This window comes from Erinaceus europaeus, chromosome 7, assembly GCF_950295315.1.
Source record: "Erinaceus europaeus chromosome 7, mEriEur2.1, whole genome shotgun sequence".
NCBI classification, from domain to species: domain Eukaryota; kingdom Metazoa; phylum Chordata; class Mammalia; order Eulipotyphla; family Erinaceidae; genus Erinaceus; species Erinaceus europaeus.
Genome location: NC_080168.1, coordinates 86,515,351 through 86,537,400, shown reverse-complemented (window position 1 = coordinate 86,537,400; position 22,050 = coordinate 86,515,351). Strand labels below are relative to the sequence as shown.

Genomic DNA, 22,050 nt, shown 5'->3' with positions numbered 1-22,050 from the left:
GAGCGGACGTCCAGAGCAAAGGGGTACACAGATCTTTATTATAGGATGGGGGGAGGTTTGGTTCAGACCACGTGGAGCCAGCCAGCAATGGCCAACCACGGGGGGAGAGCAGGGAGCGAGACCTCAGAGAGGGAGAGCCGAGAGCCCAGAGAGAGAGAGGGGAGGGGTGAGGGGGCTTTTTATTGGGCGACAACCAGGGGTGACGTGTAGGGCCAGGATTGGTTGAAAGGGGGCACTCTAGGAGTTAGCGAGGCATAGAAAAACCTGGGGGCGGAGCCAGGATTGGTTGAAAGGGGGCACTCTAGGATTTAGCGGAGCATAGAAAAACCTGGGGGCGGAGACTGCATCAGAATAAGTCCTCAGCAACATCTCCTCCTATCCCTTTATATCTAAATGGACACAGTAAAGAAAAATGGAGCAGGCTTAAATGTTTTAGAGGAATGCCATGCTCGGGTGGGAAGATGTAGGACTTTCTGTGGAGGAGGGAAGGCTTAAATGGCTGCCAACCTTGTGAGATTTATGCGTCCTCCTGTGCTCAACCCCTCTTTAGAGAGAGAGACTTACCTGGAGAGACTCATCTCATAGGTTTAAGTGCAGCCTGCTCAACCATCTCTTCACAATATCTCTACATCTTTTCTATCTTTCTACCTAGTAATAGCATAAGATGTACAAAGTCTATAAAAGACTATCATGGGGCAGAAACCTTTTGGGCATAAGCCTAAATGACATAACAAAATAGGAAGAGATAAGTAGGGGAGAAGTAAAAGCCAGTGTGGTGTGAAGGGAAGGATTGGTGTGTAAAGGAGCATTCCCTGTTTGGGTGGGGAAAGGGGCAAGGGTACATAATGAGGGGGAGGCGGGAGGCATGACCCACCAAACAGAGGGGCTATTTGGCATTGTATAGTCCTCAAGGCAACAGTCTGTAAAGTCTATGAATTGCTCAGGATCAGTCTATGAAAAACCAGCAACGTGAAGGGAAGGAAGCTGTTGTAAAATTGTCTAAAGTGTCCAAAGGGTATACCAGCAAGTCCGATAGAAGTCTCAGTCCAAAGTAGGCGACTAGGGGGAGAAATAGCAGGGGATGAAATGCTGCATGAGGAAGGTCAGCCTCTGGAATTCTGCTTTTCTGTAGATTGTGAGCTGGAACCGCCAAAACGTGACAGGTCGAAGCAAAAGCAGGAAAGGCAGACAGGCAGTAAAAAGGTTCTGTCCTTGGAGTCTGCGAATCAGATTCTTCAGATCACGTTGAGTGACATCTAGGGTTTCGGGGGGTGTGCCACGGTAGTCGTGCCATCTAGTGAGTGACGTCAGGGTGTGCAGGGGTTCAGATGGTTTTTCCGGGATTCCTGTGAAAGAAACACAAACAATCTGCTTCTCGTGGTTAGCAGGGCATCTGATTTGAATGCTTTATAGAAGAAGAGGTTTGGTGCCTTGACCAACTAAGTATTGGGGGATGTATCTTTCCTATTCATTTATGATTATATTTTATATTATTTGTCATGGTAGTCAGCCGTTTATCTGGAAGGTCCTGGGTGATTCATGGGGAAAAAGACCTTATCTTTTAACAAAGACTCTAAGGTGTAGGGAAGCGGGAACTATCTTATCCCTTTTTTTTTTTTTTTGTATCTTGTATCTTGCCTTTTGTTGCCCTAGTTGTTCTTGTTGTAATTATATTGTTGTTATTGCTGATATTGTGGTTGTTGGATAGAACAGAGAGAAATGGAGAGAGGAGGGAAAGACAGAGGGAGATAAAGATACCTGTAGACCTGCTTCACCGCCTGTGAAGTGATTCCCCTGCAGGTGAGGAGCCGGGGGCTCAAACTGGGATCCTCAAGCCAGTTCTTGCTAAACCCGCTGCGCCACCACCCGATTCCCAGGAACTATCTTTTAACATAAACTCTATGGCCATGCCAATAGCAACCTTGAGGGCACATATGGCTCCCCACATGTCCCCCTGTCTTATATCATGTTTTGATGTTTGGCGGACTTTGTTTTGTTGCAGGGTGGACTGTGCCTGTCTTAGGTTGGGGATCAGCCTTCTGTCTTACCCGTCATTGGAACACCTGGTCATTTTTGCCCAGTAGTACCAGATGCCCTGTCATAGGTTGACTGGATAGCGCTAGTTTCCTCTTACCCGTCATTGGCTAGCCAGCCCTCTACATGGTGGACGTTCTGATGGAGGGGGGCAAATCCTCCACAGCAACTCCATAATCTGCCATGTCCAGCCTATGATAGTGACTTTGTATAGGTTGCATCTTTATGGCATCAATCTGTTGCTGCAAAAGGCCATGAGCTTGTTAAGAATTATAGGACTGTGGTCCGGGAGGTGATGCAGTGACTAAAGCCTTGGACTCTTAAGCATGAGGTCCTGAGTTCGATCCCTGGCAGCACATGTACCAGAGTGAGTCTGGTTCTTTCTCTCTTTCTCATTAATAAATAAATTTAAAATGTTGAAAAAAAAAGAATTATAGGACCTATTGTGAGCAGAAGAAGTAAAACAAGCTAGGTTCCCACAACTAAGGGTATACAGGTAAGGAAGGGGGAATGTATCCATTGATATGAAGAGGTAGGAGCATATCTCAAGTCTAAGGGAAGCAGTCAGTGAATGTGATGTCCAGGGGAACAGCCATTTGTCTTTGGGGGTAGTAAAGGATGTCCGTGGCATGGGTGATGTTATAAAGAGAAACATCTTTAAATTGTTGGCTGACAAAGGCAGGCCTATGGTGGCAAGACAAGATACACCAGTTAAGTTTACAAGAATATGTGAATGTTGCTAATTCACATAGGTTGGATATGGAGGAACTTCTTACAGTTTAATACCTTACCGTATGAACAGATGATTCCTCATATGAAGGCTTGATAGCTGTAATCACTTACTTGTGAAAAACAATAAAACGTGTAACAAGTTAGAGGTTTACTATAATTGACTTTGGACTATAAGCAGACTCAGGTTACTTAGAGAGTTAATGCATGTTAGTAACATTGGTTTTAACATTTAGAGTACTTCTGAGCAGATGGGTCATACAAAAAATTTTTGGTCATTCAGCACACTCACTCACAAAACACAACTGGCCATTCATAACATAAGACATTCAGGGAAGGGGTAGGAGAGAGGGCTCTGTGAGCCAACTTTTGTAGGTTCTGCCATGCCATATTATGGATCCTGGGATGTATCCTGCATCTGGTCCTCTTGTGTTATTTCTTGTTCTTCAGGAATAACAGCGCCATCCTGCAGGTATTGTCGGACATGGCGGGCAGGAACCCAGACAGGTTTAGAGAAATTTTGAGGGAAAATGCATGTGAAACCCCTTCCCATGGTCAATAATGGGTCAGGCCCTTTCCAAACTTTATCGAGTGGGTCTCTCCATTTGACCTTAATAGATGGGAGGGTAGATGGTGTTTGCCAGTGAAGAATAATAGGGGGTAAGGCTGAGTTATTGTAAATATTAAAGAGATTTAACATAGTTAAGGCTTTTGCTAGCTGGATATTTGGGGGATATGTTCCTCCTTTATCTTTATTTAGTTGAGCCTTCAGAGTTTGATGGGCCCTCTCGACAATGCCTTGTCCCTGTGGATTGTAGGGAATGCCCGTGGTATGAGTAATATTCCAGAGGGAACAAAAATCTTTAAATTGTTTACTTGTAAACATATGTGCATTGTCTGTTTTCAAAAATAATGGGACCCCCATAACAGCAAAACAAGAGAGCATATGGCTTACAAGCTTTTTAGCACTTTCTCCTGTCTGAGCTGTAGCCCACATAAATTTAGAAAAGGTATCAATTGAGACAAACACATATTTTTGTTTGCCAAAGTTTGGTATGTGGGTGACATCAATTTGCCAAATAGCATTAGCTTTTAAACCTCGGGGATTAACCCCAAGGGTCTGGATAGCAGGTGTCTTTATGAGACTTGCACAAGAAGAGCATGTAGCGAGGATATGTTTTAACTGTGATACAGGAACATCAGGGAATCGAGCTTGAAGGCCTTTAAGATTAACATGGGTTAGAGAGTGAAAATTAGCAGGATCAGAGACAGAGACTGGGAAAGTTCCTGTGGAGACAAGGCGGTCAACTGCGGCATTCCCTTCGGACAGGGAACCAGGAAGAGGGCTGTGGGAGCGAAGGTGTTGAATATACAGTGGTTGGGTTCGAGAACAGAGCATAGAGGTGATTTGAATCAAGAGAGGGGAAAGTGGGTTGTCATCAATTTTCACATACGAACGAGCAAGCCATGGAAGTAAGTTAACAGTATACACACTGTCAGAAAAAAGGTCGAAGGATTCTGGTACAGCTTTTAGTGCAAGAAAAACAGCATAAAGTTCTTTGTACTGAGGGGAATTATCAGGAAGCTCAGTAAAGAGAGGTTTAGGAGATTGTTTGTCTGGGTAATATATAAGGGCAGCAGCTCCCCTTTTTCCGCCATCAGTAAAGATTGTAGGAGCAGAGGGAATGGGATCCCGAGAGAAAAGTTTAGGTGCTAGTAGAGGCAGAAGAGGTAAAGAAGCTATCAATTTATTAGAAGGAAAATGGTTATCTATTTGTCCTGGAAACCCCACGAAGCTTATGGCAAAGCGGGAATGATGGCGTATAAGCCACTCTGTATCTGTGAGAGAAAAGGGCAGAATGATTAAATCCGGTTCTTTCCCTAAGACCTGCACAGACCTATTTCTCCCTTGGCGAACCATGAATGCTAACGCATCTATCTCAGTGAGGGGTCTTGGAGTTCCTCCTACTGGCGTGTGAAGCCATTCGAGAACCCCATGGTCTTGCCACAGTGCCCCTACTACTGTGGGGGTGGAGTTGAAGATTAGAAGGTTTACCGGAGAGGAGGGGGAGAATCGAACAAGGTGCATGTCCTGGAGGGCCTGGTTAACCCTTTCCAGTGCCAAGGAGGCCTCAGGAGTTAACTTACGTTTTGAAGAGGGCTGTTTGTTTCCTTTCAACAGGTCAAACAGTGGTTGGAGGCAGCTTGTGGGCAGATAGAGATACTGCCTAAGCCAATTTAAATTTCCTAGAAAACTTTGTAAAGAAGCAAGAGTAAGGTTAGAAGGGAAGGTAACATTAGGTTTTAAGGGACAAATTTGCGTTAGAGAAATCTCTGAACCTAGGAAGGATATTGGAGGGATTAGCTGTATCTTCTCAGGGGCTACATTAAGGCCGCTTTTCTTTAATGCAGGAATGAGAAAATCACGTAAGGCATAGAGATCTGTATCTGATTTTCCCCATATTAAAATATCATCTGTATAATGAAAAATATTAAGGCCCTTATGAATATATGGGACAAGGGCAGATTTAACAGCCTCCTGACAAATCGTAGGACTATTGGCCATACCCTGGGGCAGCACCACCCATTCAAATCTATCAGCGGGGCTGGCATTATTAATAAACGGAACAGAGAAGGCAAAACGTTTACAATCTCGCGGATGCAAGGGGATAGAGAAAAAACAATCTTGTATATCAATAGCTATGATTGGAATTCCCATGGGAATTGCAGAAGCAAGAGGCAAACCCCTTTGGGGGGAGCCCCAGACCTGCATGGTTTTATTTACTGCACGGAGATCTTGAAGGAGGCGCCATTTTCCCGAGCGCTTTTTAATCACAAAGACAGGAGTATTCCATGGGCTTCGAGAATGACGAATGTGTCCCAAGGACAACTGCTCTCAGACGAGCTCTTTTAAAATTTTTAGCTTATCCCTAGGTAAAGGCCACTGTTCCATCCAGACAGGCTCATTAGAAAGCCAGCTTAAGCGGGGTGTTTGGCTACGAACAGTGGCATTTAGTATTGGGGGTGCTGAATAGACCTGGTATCGCGGGAATGAGTTTTACACTCTGCAGAGGCGTCTGTGGATATCCTAACATTAAGACATTCCAGAAGATCCCTGCCCAGTAAGTTGGTGCTAATATTAGCTACCAAAGGGCGGAAGTGTCCAGTAGAACCTTCTGGGTCTTCCCACATAAGCGAGTCTCGTGTGTAAAATGCTCTCGTCATCCCTCCTATTCCATGTAAACTGGGTCCAGGGATGAGTTCCCAATCTTGGGGAACCTCCTCTTGCCTTAAAATCGTCTTTGCTGCCCCCATGTCAATCAAAAATTTAAAAGGAATGTTGCCTATCTTTACTGTCATAGAAGGGTGTCCTTGTTCTAAAACAGGAGTGGTCCACAAAATCTCAGGCCCCGAATTTGTACTATTCAGGGGCGAACCATCTTTATGAAATTGGGACCAACAATCTCTCTTCCAATGAAACCCCTTACGACATTTTGGACAAACAGTACGTGGTCTCTGGCTCCCTGACTGAAAGCGGGGTTGCTCTGGCTGGAGGCGTGGTTTCCCTGACTGGAGGCGTGGTCGCAACTTATCAGGACATTGGTTACGCCAATGTCCTTGGCGACCGCACTGAAAGCAGGCCCCGTTTTGCTTACGTGGGGCAACTGCATAGACCTGCGTCTTAGCGGGTGTCCCATAATTGCCTGATGTAAGTTCCTGTGTCGCTAGAATCCAATTATCTGGGTGTAGGTGTTTAAGATTAAAGCATACCTGACGGAATTGTGGTGTCATGCCTTCCCAGACAATAGAGCGCAGGAGTAGTTTGCGGACATCAGGATTATAAACCTTTCTCTCTAAGCTTCTCTTCACCCTTGAGATGAAGCTCACCAATGACTCATCAGAGCCTTGGTGAAAAGAGTTAATGGGAGCTGATGGATCTACATCAGGTGTGGTCACCCTTTCCCATGCTTGTGTTGCACAGATGCGTACCTGTTCAAAATAACCAGTTGGAAACCTGGCTTCTGCTTGCTGAGCTCCAGATTCATAAGCTCCTGCTCCAAACAAAGCATCAGAATTCCATTCTATCTGTTTGTTACTATTTTCCTGCGATTGCCTAGAGCACTCATCGCGGAAACATGCCTGCCACTGAAGATAGAGTGGGTCTGGGAGTGCAGCACGAGCCAGTCCTTTCCAGTCTTGTGGTGTATTTAAATGCTGGTAAAAGCTTCTCAAAACGGACTTGGTCCATGGAGAGTGCATACCGTCCTCCCTGACTGCTTGCCTGAGCGTTCCAAGTTCTTTCGAGGAATATGGCTGCCACGGCTGAGGGTTTTGTTTAGAAGGGGCCAAGTTTACCGGGAATGTGTGGATTTGGTCCGATGGCGCGGGAGAGGGAGCTACAGAAGTGGAAAGTTCAGTAGAAACTGCTGTAGTGGCTGCAGGGGAGACTAAACGCATATCTACGGGGACGGAGCTCCCGGGGTGGACTGCACATGGTTTAAAATCCTTAAGTGCTGAAAAAATATCCTTTAGCTCTCGTATCTCAGTCACTAGGTCCCTTAATGGTGACGTATCAGCAGGGGGCGGGGTCAGGGACGAGGAAGCCTCAGGTGGAGCTGAAACCACGGCAGCAGGGGCCGGGGGCAGGGTCAGGAAAACGGAAGCTGCAGGCAGAGCTGAAACCGCCGTGGCAGGGGCCGGGGGCGGAGCTGAAACCGGAACGGCAGGGGGAGGGGCTAGAGAACCGGAAGCCTCACGGGAAGCAGGGGGCGGGGCCAGAGAAGCAGAAGGAACTGAACACGTGTCTGCCACAGAAGGGACCGAACACTTGCCTGCAGAAGGAGCCGAACACGTGTCTGTGGGGACAGCTGGGGGAGGGGTCAAAGGAGCGGCAAAACACGTATCTTCAGGGGCAGTGGGGGGAGGGGTCGTGGAAGCGGAAGCTGCCGCAGGAGAAACCGAACACGTGTCCCCGTAGGCAGTGGTTTGGGGGCTGACTGCAGATTGCTTAGGGTGTTTAAGTCCTAAGTAAATATCCTTTAACTCCTGTATCTCAGCCTCAAGGTCACTTAACCTTTTGGCAGGAGGCCTTGTACATATCCTGAAAATAGTAAATATAGCCATGAGAACCCATGGTGTAGCAAAAATTAAAGCGTCTCTGAGATCGAAAGCCTGTCCCAGGAGAGAAGGATAGAATGTCTGGGACACCTCCTCATAAAACGGAAAAAATCCCATGGTGGAGGGAAACAAGGGGCCACAGAAGCGGGCGGATGCCACACCTGTGTCTGGGCGGTTTCGGAGACCTCAGGCCGGGCGTGGTGTGGGTACGGAACATGTTGGGCGCCAGATGTTGTTGAGGTGGTCTGGTGTCGGGCTGCACCGCGGAGAAGAGAGCGGACGTCCAGAGCAAAGGGGTACACAGATCTTTATTATAGGATGGGGGGGGAGGTTTGGTTCAGACCACGTGGAGCCAGCCAGCAATGGCCGACCACGGGGGGAGAGCAGGGAGCGAGACCTCAGAAAGGGAGAGCCAGAGCCCAGAGAGAGAGAGGGGAGGGGTGAGGGGGCTTTTTATTGGGCGACAACCAGGGGTGACGTGTAGGGCCAGGATTGGTTGAAAGGGGGCACTCTAGGAGTTAGCGGGGCATAGAAAAACCTGGGGGCGGAGCCAGGATTGGTTGAAAGGGGGCACTCTAGGATTTAGCGGAGCATAGAAAAACCTGGGGGCGGAGACTGCATCAGAATAAGTCCTCAGCAACATCTCCTCCTATCCCTTTATATCTAAATGGACACAGTAAAGAAAAATGGAGCAGGCTTAAATGTTTTAGAGGAATGCCATGCTCGGGTGGGAAGATGTAGGACTTTCTGTGGAGGAGGGAAGGCTTAAATGGCTGCCAACCTTGTGAGATTTATGCGTCCTCCTGTGCTCAACCCCTCTTTAGAGAGAGAGACTTACCTGGAGAGACTCATCTCATAGGTTTAAGCGCAGCCTACTCAACCATCTCTTCACAATATCTCTACATCTTTTCTATATTTCTACCTAGTAATAGCATAAGATGTACAAAGTCTATAAAAGACTATCATGGGGCAGAAACCTTTTGGGCATAAGCCTACATGACATAACAAAATAGGAAGGGACACGAAGGGGAGAAGTAAAAGCCAGTGTGGTGTGAAGGGAAGGATTGGTGTGTAAAGGAGCATTCCCTGTTTGGGTGGAGAAAGGGGCAAGGGTACATAATGAGGGGGAGGCAGGAGGCATGACCCACCAAACAGAGGGGCTATTTGGCATTGTATAGTCCTCAAGGCAACAGTCTGTAAAGTCTATGAATTACTCAGGATCAGTCTATGAAAAACCAGCAACGTGAAGGGAAGGAAGCTGCTGTAAAATTGTCTAAAGTGTCCAAAGGGTATACCAGCAAGTCCGATAGAAGTCTCAGTCCAAAGTAGGCGACTAGGGGGAGAAATGGCAGGGGATGAAATGCTGCATGAGGAAGGTCAGCCTCTGGAATTCTGCTTTTCTGTAGATTGTGAGCTGGAACCGCCAAAACGTGACAGGTCAAAGCAAAAGTAGGAAAGGCAGACAGGCAGTAAAAAGGTTCTGTCCTTGGAGTCTGCAAATCAGATTCTTCAGATCGCGTTGAGTGACATCTAGGGTTTCGGGGGGTGTGCCACGGTAGTCGTGCCATCTAGTGAGTGACGTCAGGGTGTGCAGGGGTTCAGATGGTTTTTCCGGGATTCCTGTGAAAGAAACACAAACAATCTGCTTCTCGTGGTTAGCAGGGCATCTGATTTGAATGCTTTATAGAAGAAGAGGTTTGGTGCCTTGACCAACTGAGTATTGGGGGATGTATCTTTCCTATTCATTTATGATTATATTTTATATTATTTGTCATGGTAGTCAGCCGTTTATCTGGAAGGTCCTGGGTGATTCATGGGGAAAAAGACCTTATCTTTTAACAAAGACTCTAAGGTGTAGGGAAGCGGGAACTATCTTATCCCTTTTTTTTTTTTTTTTGTATCTTATATCTTGCCTTTTGTTGCCCTAGTTGTTCTTGTTGTAATTATATTGTTGTTATTGCTGATATTGTGGTTGTTGGATAGAACAGAGAGAAATGGAGAGAGGAGGGAAAGACAGAGGGAGATAAAGATACCTGTAGACCTGCTTCACCGCCTGTGAAGTGATTCCCCTGCAGGTGAGGAGCCGGGGGCTCAAACTGGGATCCTCAAGCCAGTTCTTGCTAAACCCGCTGCGCCACCACCCGATTCCCAGGAACTATCTTTTAACATAAACTCTATGGCCATGCCAATAGCAACCTTGAGGGCACATATGGCTCCCCACATGTCCCCCTGTCTTATATCATGTTTTGATGTTTGGCGGACTTTGTTTTGTTGCAGGGTGGACTGTGCCTGTCTTAGGTTGGGGATCAGCCTTCTGTCTTACCCGTCATTGGAACACCTGGTCATTTTTGCCCAGTAGTACCAGATGCCCTGTCTTAGGTTGACTGGATAGCGCTAGTTTCCTCTTACCCGTCATTGGCTAGCCAGCCCTCTACATGGTGGACGTTCTGATGGAGGGGGGCAAATCCTCCACAGCAACTCCATAATCTGCCATGTCCAGCCTATGATAGTGACTTTGGGCGCCAGATGTTGTTGAGGCGGTCTGGTGTCAGGCTGCACCGCGGAGAAGAGAGCGGACGTCCAGAGCAAAGGGGTACACAGATCTTTATTATAGGATGGGGGGGAGGTTTGGTTCAGACCACGTGGAGCCAGCCAGCAATGGCCGACCACTGGGGGAGAGCAGGGAGCGAGACCTCAGAGAGGGAGAGCTGAGAGCCCAGAGAGAGAGAGGGGAGGGGTGAGGGGGGCTTTTTATTGGGCGACAACCATGGGTGACGTGTAGGGCCAGGATTGGTTGAAAGGGGGCACTCTAGGAGTTAGCGGGGCATAGAAAAACCTGGGGGCGGAGTCAGGATTGGTTGAAAGGGGGCACTCTAGGATTTAGCAGAGCATAGAAAAACCTGGGGGCGGAGACTGCATCAGAATAAGTCCTCAGCAACACTCTCCTCCTCTCTGTTTCCCCTCCTCTCTGGATTTCTCTCTGTCCTATCCATCAACAACAGCAGCAGTGACAACAAGGGCAACAAACATGGGGAAAATAGCCTCCTCCTTCGCAGGCACCAAGCCCCAGCAATAACCCTTGAGGCAAAAAAGAAAGAAAGAAAAAGAGAGAGAGAGAGAGAGAAAGAAAGAAAGAATTAGAAAACAGCTTCACTTCACAAGGAATTAACTAAATGGTGCTAAACCGGTTGCACTGAGAGGTGGGGAGAAATCACTGCGTTCATTTCCCTGCACAGTCTCCTCAGGGTGGAGGGGGAGCTGTCTGGCGCCACAGTGGGAATAAGGTTCTGGTTTGAACAGAGACCTGAAGGCTATTAAGTTTATTTTAAGAATGTGTTGCCAGAGATCTAATAAATGTATACGTAGCTCCAGGCAGTGAGTAAAGTCTTGAGGAACCAGGTATTTTGCTTTGTGCCCCTCCCCCCGCCTGCCCCACCTCAGAGGTAGGAGAGGGTGTGGATCTTCTTTTCAAATTTAATTCAGCTTTCCATAAAGCAGCTATTGTAGCTGTGAAAATATAGCGACTTTTCCCCTTCTCTTCATTAATGGGGAATTCATGATAGGAAATTCTTTCTAGCTACTTTAAGGAACAGTAATTAAACCAACCCCTCAACCTGTTAGTGTGTTTAATAACTCATCTCATCTGAAATACAGTTTTAGTGATCTTAAATTAAGCTTGAGAAGAATATTTGAGATCGCTCTGTGACGTGGAAAGACCACCAGACTACAAGTCAGATACCCTGAGAATTTAATCCTCTTGCAATCAGCTTCTTTGTAGTCTAACTTAAATGACAGCCTTTCTGGGTCTTGGTTAAAAGAAAAAAAAAAAAAGACAATTTAGGATTCAGCATTGCTCTGCAATGCTTGGAATATAAATTTACTTATACTATGATAATATGGTTATTTCTCTTACTGGTTATTGTTTGGTTGAAAATACAGGTACTAGGGCTGGGCGGTGGGACACTTGACTGAGCACCCATGTGCAAGGTTTGGATTCAAGCCCCAGGCCCTCACCAGCAGGGGGAAAGCTTAAAAAGCAGTGAAGCAGGCCTGCACTTGTCCCTCTCTCTCATCCTCAGGAGTGGTGGATTTATATAGGCACTGAGCCCCAGTGATAACCCTAGTGGGAATGAAAAAGAAAAAAAAAAAAAATGGAGGTGCCTACTTTTCCAAGACACATCTTCAGAAGTGTCTCCTTCACCACTCTTATTTCAGCATTCATTAACTTTTAATTGAGTCTGCACTTGATCGTGATTGTCAAGCAGTGCCCATGCTCTATATGAGAGTTCACCTTGTGATTATGTTTGCTTTGTCCTTTGTCCTCTGTGGATGTATAAGTTGAATTTCTTCTTCTATCTGCATGCCAAAGTGAAGGTCTTCATTCCACTGGGTCTAAACTTCTAATTAAGAGAGCAAGGTATTATATAATTGAATCAGGTTTGATTGAAGAGCTATTTTTAAAGCCCTTGTTAAGAAGATGTATACTCATGATTCTCCCCTTTTCTGTTACAGGGAAAATGTGATTTGTAACAAAGCACATTCCTTTTTCCTTTCTTTCTTTCTTTTTTTTTTTTTTCCTTCAGAGATGGAGGTGGGGGTGGGGGCTGGTTTGAGAAATGTTGAGAATTCCTACAGGCTCAGGCTTGAGACTGACCCAGCTGTGGCCTAATGGACAGACACATCACTCAACCTGGAAGTTTCTTTCTGATTCTTATGGCCTTTGGCTAAAGTCCAAAATTCATTCATAAAAACAAAGGGGTCCTACCCGTAGCTTCTGTTCATTTTTCTATGACTCAAGCTCAGGTATTTGGAAACTAACCTTTAGTCTGTTTGCCAGTCTCACCAGTCATTAGTACACGAGCATTTTGCCAGTGGCCGGGAAGAAGTATCTTCAGATCATCTGTGCCTCTGTTCACTAGCATTCATTTATAAATTAAGTTGAAACAAATTAAGATAACCCCATAATAGACTGTTGACCTTAGTGAAGTTATCTGATGACTTAGAAGAAGTATATAAAAAATTCTCACAGGTTGAATTTGAGTCCTAAATCTGTCAGGTACTAAACTTGTAAGAATGTGTGTTACAGTAATGTATGTTTGTTTATTAACCCCTGAGGCTGCAATGTTTATTGGCAGAACTAATAATTCACATACTTTCTAATAGTAAGTGTAAATGACATTTATTTTTTTCCAAATCATTTTACTGGGGAATAATGGTTTACAGTATAGTTGTTAACATGTGGGCACATTTTCTCATCTCTCTGGGTCCCCAATGCCCTTTCCCTGCCCCTTTGTCTTCTCCTACCCAAAGTCCTGGGTACAAGATTTCTACTAAACCTGTGGGAATTTTATTTGTTTGTTTATTGATTTATAGTGAAGTACTGTTTACCTTTGTCTTATGTTGGTGTAGGGGATTGAACCTGGAACTTTGGAGCCTCAGGCATGAGTACTCCCACCTACTCTGTAGGAATTTAAGGTGAATCATTTGACTTGATGCTTCTTTACCTCATCTTTCCAATGTGGAAGTGACTGACTTTTGAAGTTACCGTTCATTGAGATTCATTGAGGTAATAGGCTTGTCATCAAAACCAGCCCAACTATGTCCCCACGGTGCACAACCCTCCCATACAAGCATTTCTGGCTCTACACAACTGAGCTGGCATTCATTTACACTGGACTCCAGTGGGTTCCCAGGGTTTTTGACCATGGCCCTTCTCTGATTGGTCCGTCTTGTGCAGTGCCAGTTCAGCTTGGTCAGAGTTTGTGGTGCTGCTGCTAAAGATGGGAACTGAGTGCTTGAATCTTGTGTGCTCTCAACCATGCATGCCACTGCCTGAGCCCTCCCCCCCCCCAATTAACATCTTAATATTTGCACTCATGGCTTTGTTTACTTTAGGCCTCTCAACAGACATTCTGGAACCTGGATAAGAATTAGAGATTAGTTGTCCCTTTGCACTATACTTTGCACTATACTCCATCTCTGCTTGTTTTTCCTGATGTTTAAGACTTTGTACAGAGTCTACTGTTCATGACATGTCCATTTCTATTACCATGTTTTTTCACTTTGGAGGTTTCCTGTAATCCAGGAAAATCAGCATCCTTGGAGTGTCACTACTGTTTTCCCATGTAATCAGAGATAGGCATGGATTCCAAGTGCTAAGACTAAGATTCCTGTGGGGCAGCAGATAAATTAACCAGCAGAGAGAGCACACATATTACCAAGCAGAAGGCCTGGATTCAAGCCTCTGAGTACCACATAGGAACATCAGCATGGAGGAAAGCTTCATAATCGGTGGAGCAGTGTTGTGTCTCTCCTTCATTCACTGTCTCTCTCCAGCTGTCTAAATTAGAAAACGGGAGAGGGAAAAGGAGGGAGAAAGGGAGAGAGAGGGAAAGAAAGAGCACATGAGAGAGCAGGAGAGAATTAGTTGTGCAAGTACAGAGCCACAGTAATAACCCCGGTAGCAAAAAGAAAATGATTCTAGAACAAAGTATCCTAAGATTCTCCAGCAGGATTGGGAATTATTCTCCATTAAAATTCACCCCTCACATGTTCAGTTTATCCTATAAGTCATCTTTGTGTATTCTTTTGTTCCCCCCCCCCCCACACACACACACTGGGGCTTAGTCCCTAAATGAAGATTCCACCAGCCCTGGTGACTTTAAAAAAAAAAAAAACTTTATTTTTTCCCCTTTGTTGCCCTTGTTGTTTATTGTCATTCTTGTTATTATTGTTATTGTTATTGCTGTCATTGTTGTTGGATAGGACAGAGAGAAATGGAGAGAGGAGGGGAAGGTAGAGAGGGGGAAGAGAAAGACACCTGCAGACCTGCTTCACTGCCTGTGAAGCGACCCCCCTACAGGTGGGGAGGCGGGGGCTCAAAGCGGGATCCTGATGCCAGTCCTTGCTCTTTCTGCCATGTGAGCTTAACCTGCTGCGCCACCACCTAGCTCCTGTGACTTTTTTTTTTATAGTAGGTGAGAGACAGACAGAGGGAAGAGAAAAGGAGAGGGAGACAGAGAGAAAGAGACACTTGCAGCATTGCTCCACCACTTGTGAAGCTTCCCGTCCGTAGGGCTTGAGGACTTGAACTTGGATATATTTTGACTTCTCTTTGTCTTTCATTTATGTAAGAAAAGGAGAAGGAAATAAACATTTAGTAATTGTCCTGAACTCCTACCACAATGAATTCTTTCAAGTTCTCTATTTTATTGGATTTCTTTCTTTCTTTCTTTCTTTTTCTTTTCTTTCTTTTTTTTTTTTTTTTTATAACCAGAGCACTGCTTAGCTCTAGCTATGGTAGTGTGGGGGAGGGGGACTGAACCTGGGACTATGAAGCCTCAGGCATGAGAGTCTATTTGCATAACCATTATGCTATCTGCCCCCACCCTTTTACTGTATTTCTTTTTTTTTTTTTTTTTCCAAAGAAACACTTTTAATAAACCCTTGTTAAAGGAAAAAAAAATCTGCATGTATTTGTTCAACAAGCCCTATCATTTAGTTTTTTTTTTTTTTTTTTTTTTATTTAAATTTTTAATTTAAGAAAGGATTAGTGAACAAAGGCATAAGGTAGGAGGGGTACAACTCCACACAATTCCCACCACCCAATCCCCATAACCCACCCTCTCCCATGATAGCCTTCCCATTCTCTAGCCCTCTGGGAGCATGGACCCAGGGTCGTTGAGGGTTGCAGAAGGTAGAAGGTCTGGCTTCTGTAATTGCTTCCCTGCTGAACATGGGTGTTGACTGGTCGGTCCATACTCCCAGTCTGCCTCTCTCTTTCCCTAGTCAGGTGTGTCTCTGGGGAAGCTGAGCTCCAGGACACATTGGTGGGGTCCTCAATCCAGGGAAGCCTAGCCAGCATCCTGGTGGCATCTGGAACCTGGTGATTGAAAAGAGAGTTAACATACGAAGCCAATCAATTTGTTGAGCAAACATGGATCCCAAGATTGGAATAGTGGAGAGGAAGTGTTGGGGAGGTACTCACTGCAAACTCTAGTGTAATCCTGCTTTCAGGTATATATTTTGCAGTAGTTTATGGATACGTGTGCACATACGCTCTCTCTCACAGAAACTGGTGTATGTCTAGGTTATGGGACTTTGTTAGAAAGTGAACTACCTGAGATGAAATTAGAGTGTACTATAAAAGGAAAGGTCTCACCCGAGTAATGAAGCTGAAGGGTTGTCATTCCACACGTGAAGTCTCTGGATACACTCTGAGGTGAAGCATGTTGAGATGGCAATCGTTGCTTTGGTTAGGTTGTGATCGGCGGATGCAATATTATTTGGTATGAATTGGGAGAAGCATACGGGAAAGTGAGCCCTATCCAAGGGTGCCAGGACTGGGGGAAGTAGGGGCTCTATAGTGAAGATGTGAGGTTCCTGCTGTCTTAGGGTTCAAAAAGACAATCAATAGTTAATATTACCCACACATTATTTGTTAATTGGGTTAACTTTGAAAAGTCCCTTTGTTATGGTTTGCTGTACAGTACCCAGTATCTTGTATATAGCTGTGCTATTGGAAGCTTCTAATCTACTTGGTCTAGGCTTTTGAGAGAGTCCGCATATCAAATACGTAGCCTATCTATTAAAAAGATTCAGTTTGTCTTTTGAGAACCTTTGAGACATACAATTGATTTCCCCCTCTCATATTAATTAACTACTGATTTATATGTCTACATTTTGCTAGGAGTGTACATAAACACCATTCCCATCACCAAAGGACCGTGACCCATCCCTCCCACCCATTCCCACCCCCCACTGGCCCAGGAAGCTACATGTCTACCCCTCACCACTGGGTTTTTACTTTGGTGCCCTACTTACAATTTGATCAGGTCCTGCTTTTAGTTTCCCTTTCAGATCTTCTAAGTCAGCTTCTGTTGATGAGTGGGATCATCCCATACTCATCTTTAACTTTCTTTCTTTAACTTTCTTTAACTTTCATATTTTAATTTTATATTTTATAATATTTTCATATTTTAATTTTAAATTATAATTTTAATTATTATAAAATTATTATAATATATAATATTATTATAATAATTATTATAAAATTATAATTTTAAATATAATATTTTCATATTTTAATTTTAAAATATTTTCATATTTTAATTTTAAAATATGGAACACTTAAAATATGGATTTGTGTATCATCCTTGCATGGGGGCCATGCTAATCTTCTCTATATCACTCTAATTTTAGTATATGTGCTGCCAAAGCCAGCACCTGGATTTCTTATCTCAGTTCTTACACTCAATCTTCCAGCAACACCTTCTCCCCAGTTCTCTGAATATCCAAATACCACCCTGTACTTAAGGCTCTGTATAAACACTATCTCTTCCATGAACATGCCTTTGATCCCCTCAGGTTAAAATAATCCTTCCTTTCTTGAGAACTCCACAGCTCATTATCAGTGTTCTCTCCTCGTCTTTGCCAGGCTCTCATTGGTAGGCACTCTCTGTGTGCTTGTGCCATCTCCTGTAGTTGAATGTCACCTCCTGGGGGTGCTGCTTAAAAGCCAAGTGGGCATCAACTGTGCACCCAGTAATTTTTCAGTACATAGTAATATTCCTGGGTCTTAAAAGGGCGAAGGAAAGTTCTAGAAGTGCTCAGAAACTCTCTTATGAAAGATTCTAAAGGAAAATAACAGTTATGCAGAGATCATTGTAGCACATAAATGGCAATGATATAAACCTTTCATTTTAACTCTAACTTTTAATTGTCACAGTAATTAACAGCATTGACACAGATGGTAGTTGTGTGGTTGCTAATTGCTTTTCTGGCCATCTGAAGGAATAAAACTACTTAAAAATGAAATTATCTCTGAGCCATTCAACAATATCATCTTATTTTTCTAATATAAATACCTATTTCTTCCTTCTGCTAATTTAAAGGATGATGTCTGATTTTTTAAAAATAACCAGGAGGATGATGGGGGGGGGGCTGAAATAGTTCATTTGGATAGTGCACTGTTTTACCAAGTCTGTGACCCAGATTCAAACCTGGTCCCCACCACACTGAAGGATATTTTGGTACTGTGGTCTCTGGGCCTCTCCCTCTCCCCCCTCCCCCCTCTCTTCCCCCCCCCCCTTCCTCTCCCTCTCCCTCTCCCTTTCCCTCTTCCTCTCTCCCTTTTCCTCTCTCTCTCTCCTCTGTCGCTGTCTTTAAAAACAATACGAATAACCAGTGTAGGGGCTGGGACATAGCTTACCTGTTAGAACCGATACCTTGGGGGTTAGGCGGTGGCGCGCAGGTTAAGCGCACGTGGCACAAAGCGCAAGGACCCGCGGTAAGGATCCTGTTCAATCCCCCGGCTCCCAACCCACAGGGGCGTCACTTCACAGGCGGTGAAGCAGGTCTGCAGCTGTCTGTCTTTCTCTCCCCTTCTCTGTCTTCCCCTCCTCTCTCCATTTCTCTGTCCTATCCAACAACGAACGACATTAACAATAACAATAATAACCACAACAAGGCTATAACAAGGGCAACAAAAGGGGAAAAAATGGCCTCCAGGAGCAGTGGATTCATGGTGCAGGCACTAAGCCCCAGCAATAACCCTGGAGGCAAAAGAAAAAGAACAGATAGATACCTTACCAGGCACAAGGACCCAGGGCCCAAGTCACAGCCACCACATAGGAGCACCTGCACAAGGGAAGCTAAGCTAGTAGTGGAGCAGGGCTCTGTTGTTTCTCCTCTCTCTCTGTGTCTTACCCTCTTTCATATATATATATGTATATAAAAGGCCACTGCGAGTGGTGGATCACACAGGCACAAAAACACAGGTGGCAAAACAAATAAAAATAAGATAAGATAGTTGTATATTTGATCTCCAGTTAAGCTTCCAGACTGAAGTTTATTCTTGGAAAACAGAAATTTATTGAGCTGCAAAGTTTTAGCAAGCAGACAATATTAACAGTGGATTTTTAACTCACTTATCTATCTCCAAGAAAATAAAAATATTTTCAACAGTAAGCAGATGCCTAGAAATTATTCTTTATCAAGCACAAGTCAAAGTTGTGACACTTGTTGGATTGTGAAAAAGTAAGTAGGCTTTGTCTCTGGAGAAATCCCTGTGGTTTTATTGAGGGCTAATTAAAGGTTGTGGTTCTTTGTTATTATAAAAGAAGAAGAAGAAACTTGCTTAGTACCCAACTGAAAAAGAAAAGGAGGAGGCCTAAAGGCCAGCTGGAAAAGTTCAAAAGAGGTCTTTTTATCTAAATGTTAATAGCTTTAGTCTCAGAGTGTGAGGACAAAGCATTTGAGTGTGGTTATCAGCTGTCAGGCACCTGTTTGTCTGGATTTAGGACACAAGTTATAGCCTTGAATGACACTTCACTGAAATATTGAGATTGGCTCCATGTGCATCATAAATTACAGAATCTATTTTAGAAAGATAAAGAATTAGATTGCAGCTAAAATCCGACAGCTTTTTAAAATTGGGGTTTTTTGTGAAAAAATAATAAAACCTCAATTCAATCAATTAAAAAATATTTAATTTATTTTTCCTTTTGTTGCCCTTGTTGTTTTTCATTGTTGTAGTTATTATTGTTGTTGTTGATGATATTGTCATTGCTGGATAGGACAGAGAGAAATGGAAAGGAGGGGAAGACAGAGGGGGAGAGAAAGAGAGACACCTGCAGACCTGCTTCACCGCTTGTAAGCGACTCTCCTGCAGGTGGGGAGGCAAGGGCTCAAACCAGGATCCTTATGTAGGTCCTTGTACTTTGAGCCATGTGTGCTTAACCCGTTGCGCTACCGCCCAACCCCCAATTCAATCAATTTTATTTGTTGTTAGAGATTACCAACATTTACTCTCCCCATAAAAACTAGAGGAGTTTATATGACATGAAGCGTATGCTAAAATAACATCCATCTTTTTTTTTTTTTTTTGCCTCCATGCTTATCTTTGGGACTTGGTCCTAGCACTGTGAATCCACTGCTCCTGGCAGTAAATTTTTCCATTTTATTGGATAGGATGAGAGAAATGGAGAGAGGAGGGGGGAGATAGAAAAGGAGAAAGACACCTGAAGACCTTCTTCACTGCTTATGAAGAACCTACCATGCAGGTGGGGAGCCAGGGTCTCAAACCCAGACCCTTGTGCGGGTCCTTGTGCTTAACATTTTGTGTGCTTGCCTAGATACACCACCACCTGGCCCCCTATACTTCTATTTTTTTTAATTATTTATTCATTTTCCCTCATGTTGCCCTTGTTGTTTTATTGTTGTTGTTATTGTTGTTATTGATGTCGCCATTGTTGGATAGGACAGAGAAATGGAGAGAGGAGGGGAAGTTAGAGAGGGGGAGAGAAAGATACCTGTAGACCTGTTTCACTGCTTGTGAAGCACCTCCCATGTAGGTGGGGAGCCAGGGGCTCAAACCCGGATCCTTACGCTGGTCTATGCGCTTTGCACCACGTGCGCTTAATCCGCTATGCTACCCATACTTCTATTTTTGAAGAAAATACCAACTTCAGTTATACAAGGTCCAGGCCCACTTTTTTACATTTTTTATTGTCTATTTATTTATTGGATAGAGACAGCCAGAAATTGAGAGGGAAGTGAGAGGTAGAGAGGAAGAGAGACAGAGAGACACCTATAGCTCTGCTTTGCCACTTATAAAGCTTTCCCCTGCAGGTGGGGATCTGGGACTCAAACTTGGGTCCTTCCTCATTGTAACGTGTGCTCAACCAGGTGTGCCACCACCCTGGACCCCAGGCGTGCTTTTAGTAACAAAACTACAGTATGATACAATAAAGCTTGGCTCATCAAATTTTTATATCACTCCTACATACTATTTAATTACAGTTAAACTATACATTTAACATCATTTTCTCTAGTGAAATAATAGCATCTTAAATAGTCCCAATTTAGTGTGAATGCTTAAACAGTTACACTGGAACATATTACTCACACTACAAAGATTCAGGGTGGTATGGCATAGACTTACATTCATTTAGGACATTTATACTAAATAATGTTAGTGTGGGAGTTTTCAATTCATTCCTATACTAGATTCTGAAGTCATTACTTACGTATTTACCATTTTTGTTTTATTGATTTTTATTTCCTTTTATTTGATATGTCAGAGAGAAATTGAGGGGGGGGAGATACAAAGAGAGGGGAGAAAGGCGGGAGGGAGAGAGAGGGAGAGAGATGGAGAGAGAGAGACACTTGCAGCACTGCTTCACCAGTTGTGAAGCTTCTCACTGCAGGTGGAGACTGGAGGCTTAACCCCAGACCCTTGAGCATAGTAATTTGTACACACAACAAGGTGCACCACTTCTTAACCCCCTATTTATTTAATATGCATTTTTACAACAGTTAATAAAAAGAATTTCTGCCTTCTTGGACTATATGTTATATAATAGAGACAGAAAATTAACCAAAAAAAAGTATATACGTTTACATAGAATATGAGCTATGGAAAACAATATAGAGAAAATAATTATGTAGAATAAAGCAACTATATAGAGCCAGGCTGGTTATGTGACTGGGAGCTTATTATTTTACAAAGTCTTAAGGAAATGCCTTACTGACACAGTTTTAAAAGCATGTACTTTTTCTTTTTTCTTTTTTTTTTTTTTTGCCTCCCGGGTTATCACTGGGGCTTGGTGCCCACACTTCAAATCCACCACTCCTTTGACCCTTTTTTTTTTTTTTTTCTATTTTTTGCATAGGACAGAGAGAACTTGAGAAGGGAAGGGAAGACAGAGAGGAAGAGAGAAGGATAGACACCTGCAGACCTGCTTCACTGCTTGTGAAGTGACTTCCCCTGCAGGTAGGGATCTGGGGGCTAGAACCAGGATCCTTGAGCTGGTCCTTGCACTCTCCACTATGTGCACTTAACCTGGTGTACCACCACCTTGCTCCCAAAGCATGAACTATTTAGAAGAGTGTTATTTTCTAGGTTATTCTTTTTAAAGGTGAGGGTTAAATTTTAAAATTAGCTATAAGTTGTCAAAAGTTAGAGAAATGGAGAAACTATGCTTTGTGGTCTTGTATTTCTAGAGGTGAGAGGAAGAGTAAGGACTAAAGGACACACACCATAAAATAAACTCTGTTAACACAAAAAAGACTCACTGATGCATAGCTCAGAGACTATATATATATATGTGTGTGTGTGTGTGTGTGTGTGTGTGTGTGTGTGTATGTATATATAATTTATTTATTATT

General features: G+C 43.9%; 1 protein-coding gene and 1 non-coding gene across 3 annotated transcripts in view; one reads left to right on the top strand and one right to left on the bottom strand.

Moving 5' to 3' along the window:
• FREM2 (FRAS1 related extracellular matrix 2) overlaps positions 1-22,050 on the top strand; it is a 208,379-nt gene that overhangs the window by 86,463 nt on the left and 99,866 nt on the right. The gene's annotated exons all lie outside the window — the stretch shown is intronic.
• Positions 16,996-17,106, bottom strand: LOC132539626 (U6 spliceosomal RNA). The gene has a single exon (XR_009550964.1). It is a non-coding gene; the product is annotated as a U6 spliceosomal RNA (small nuclear RNA).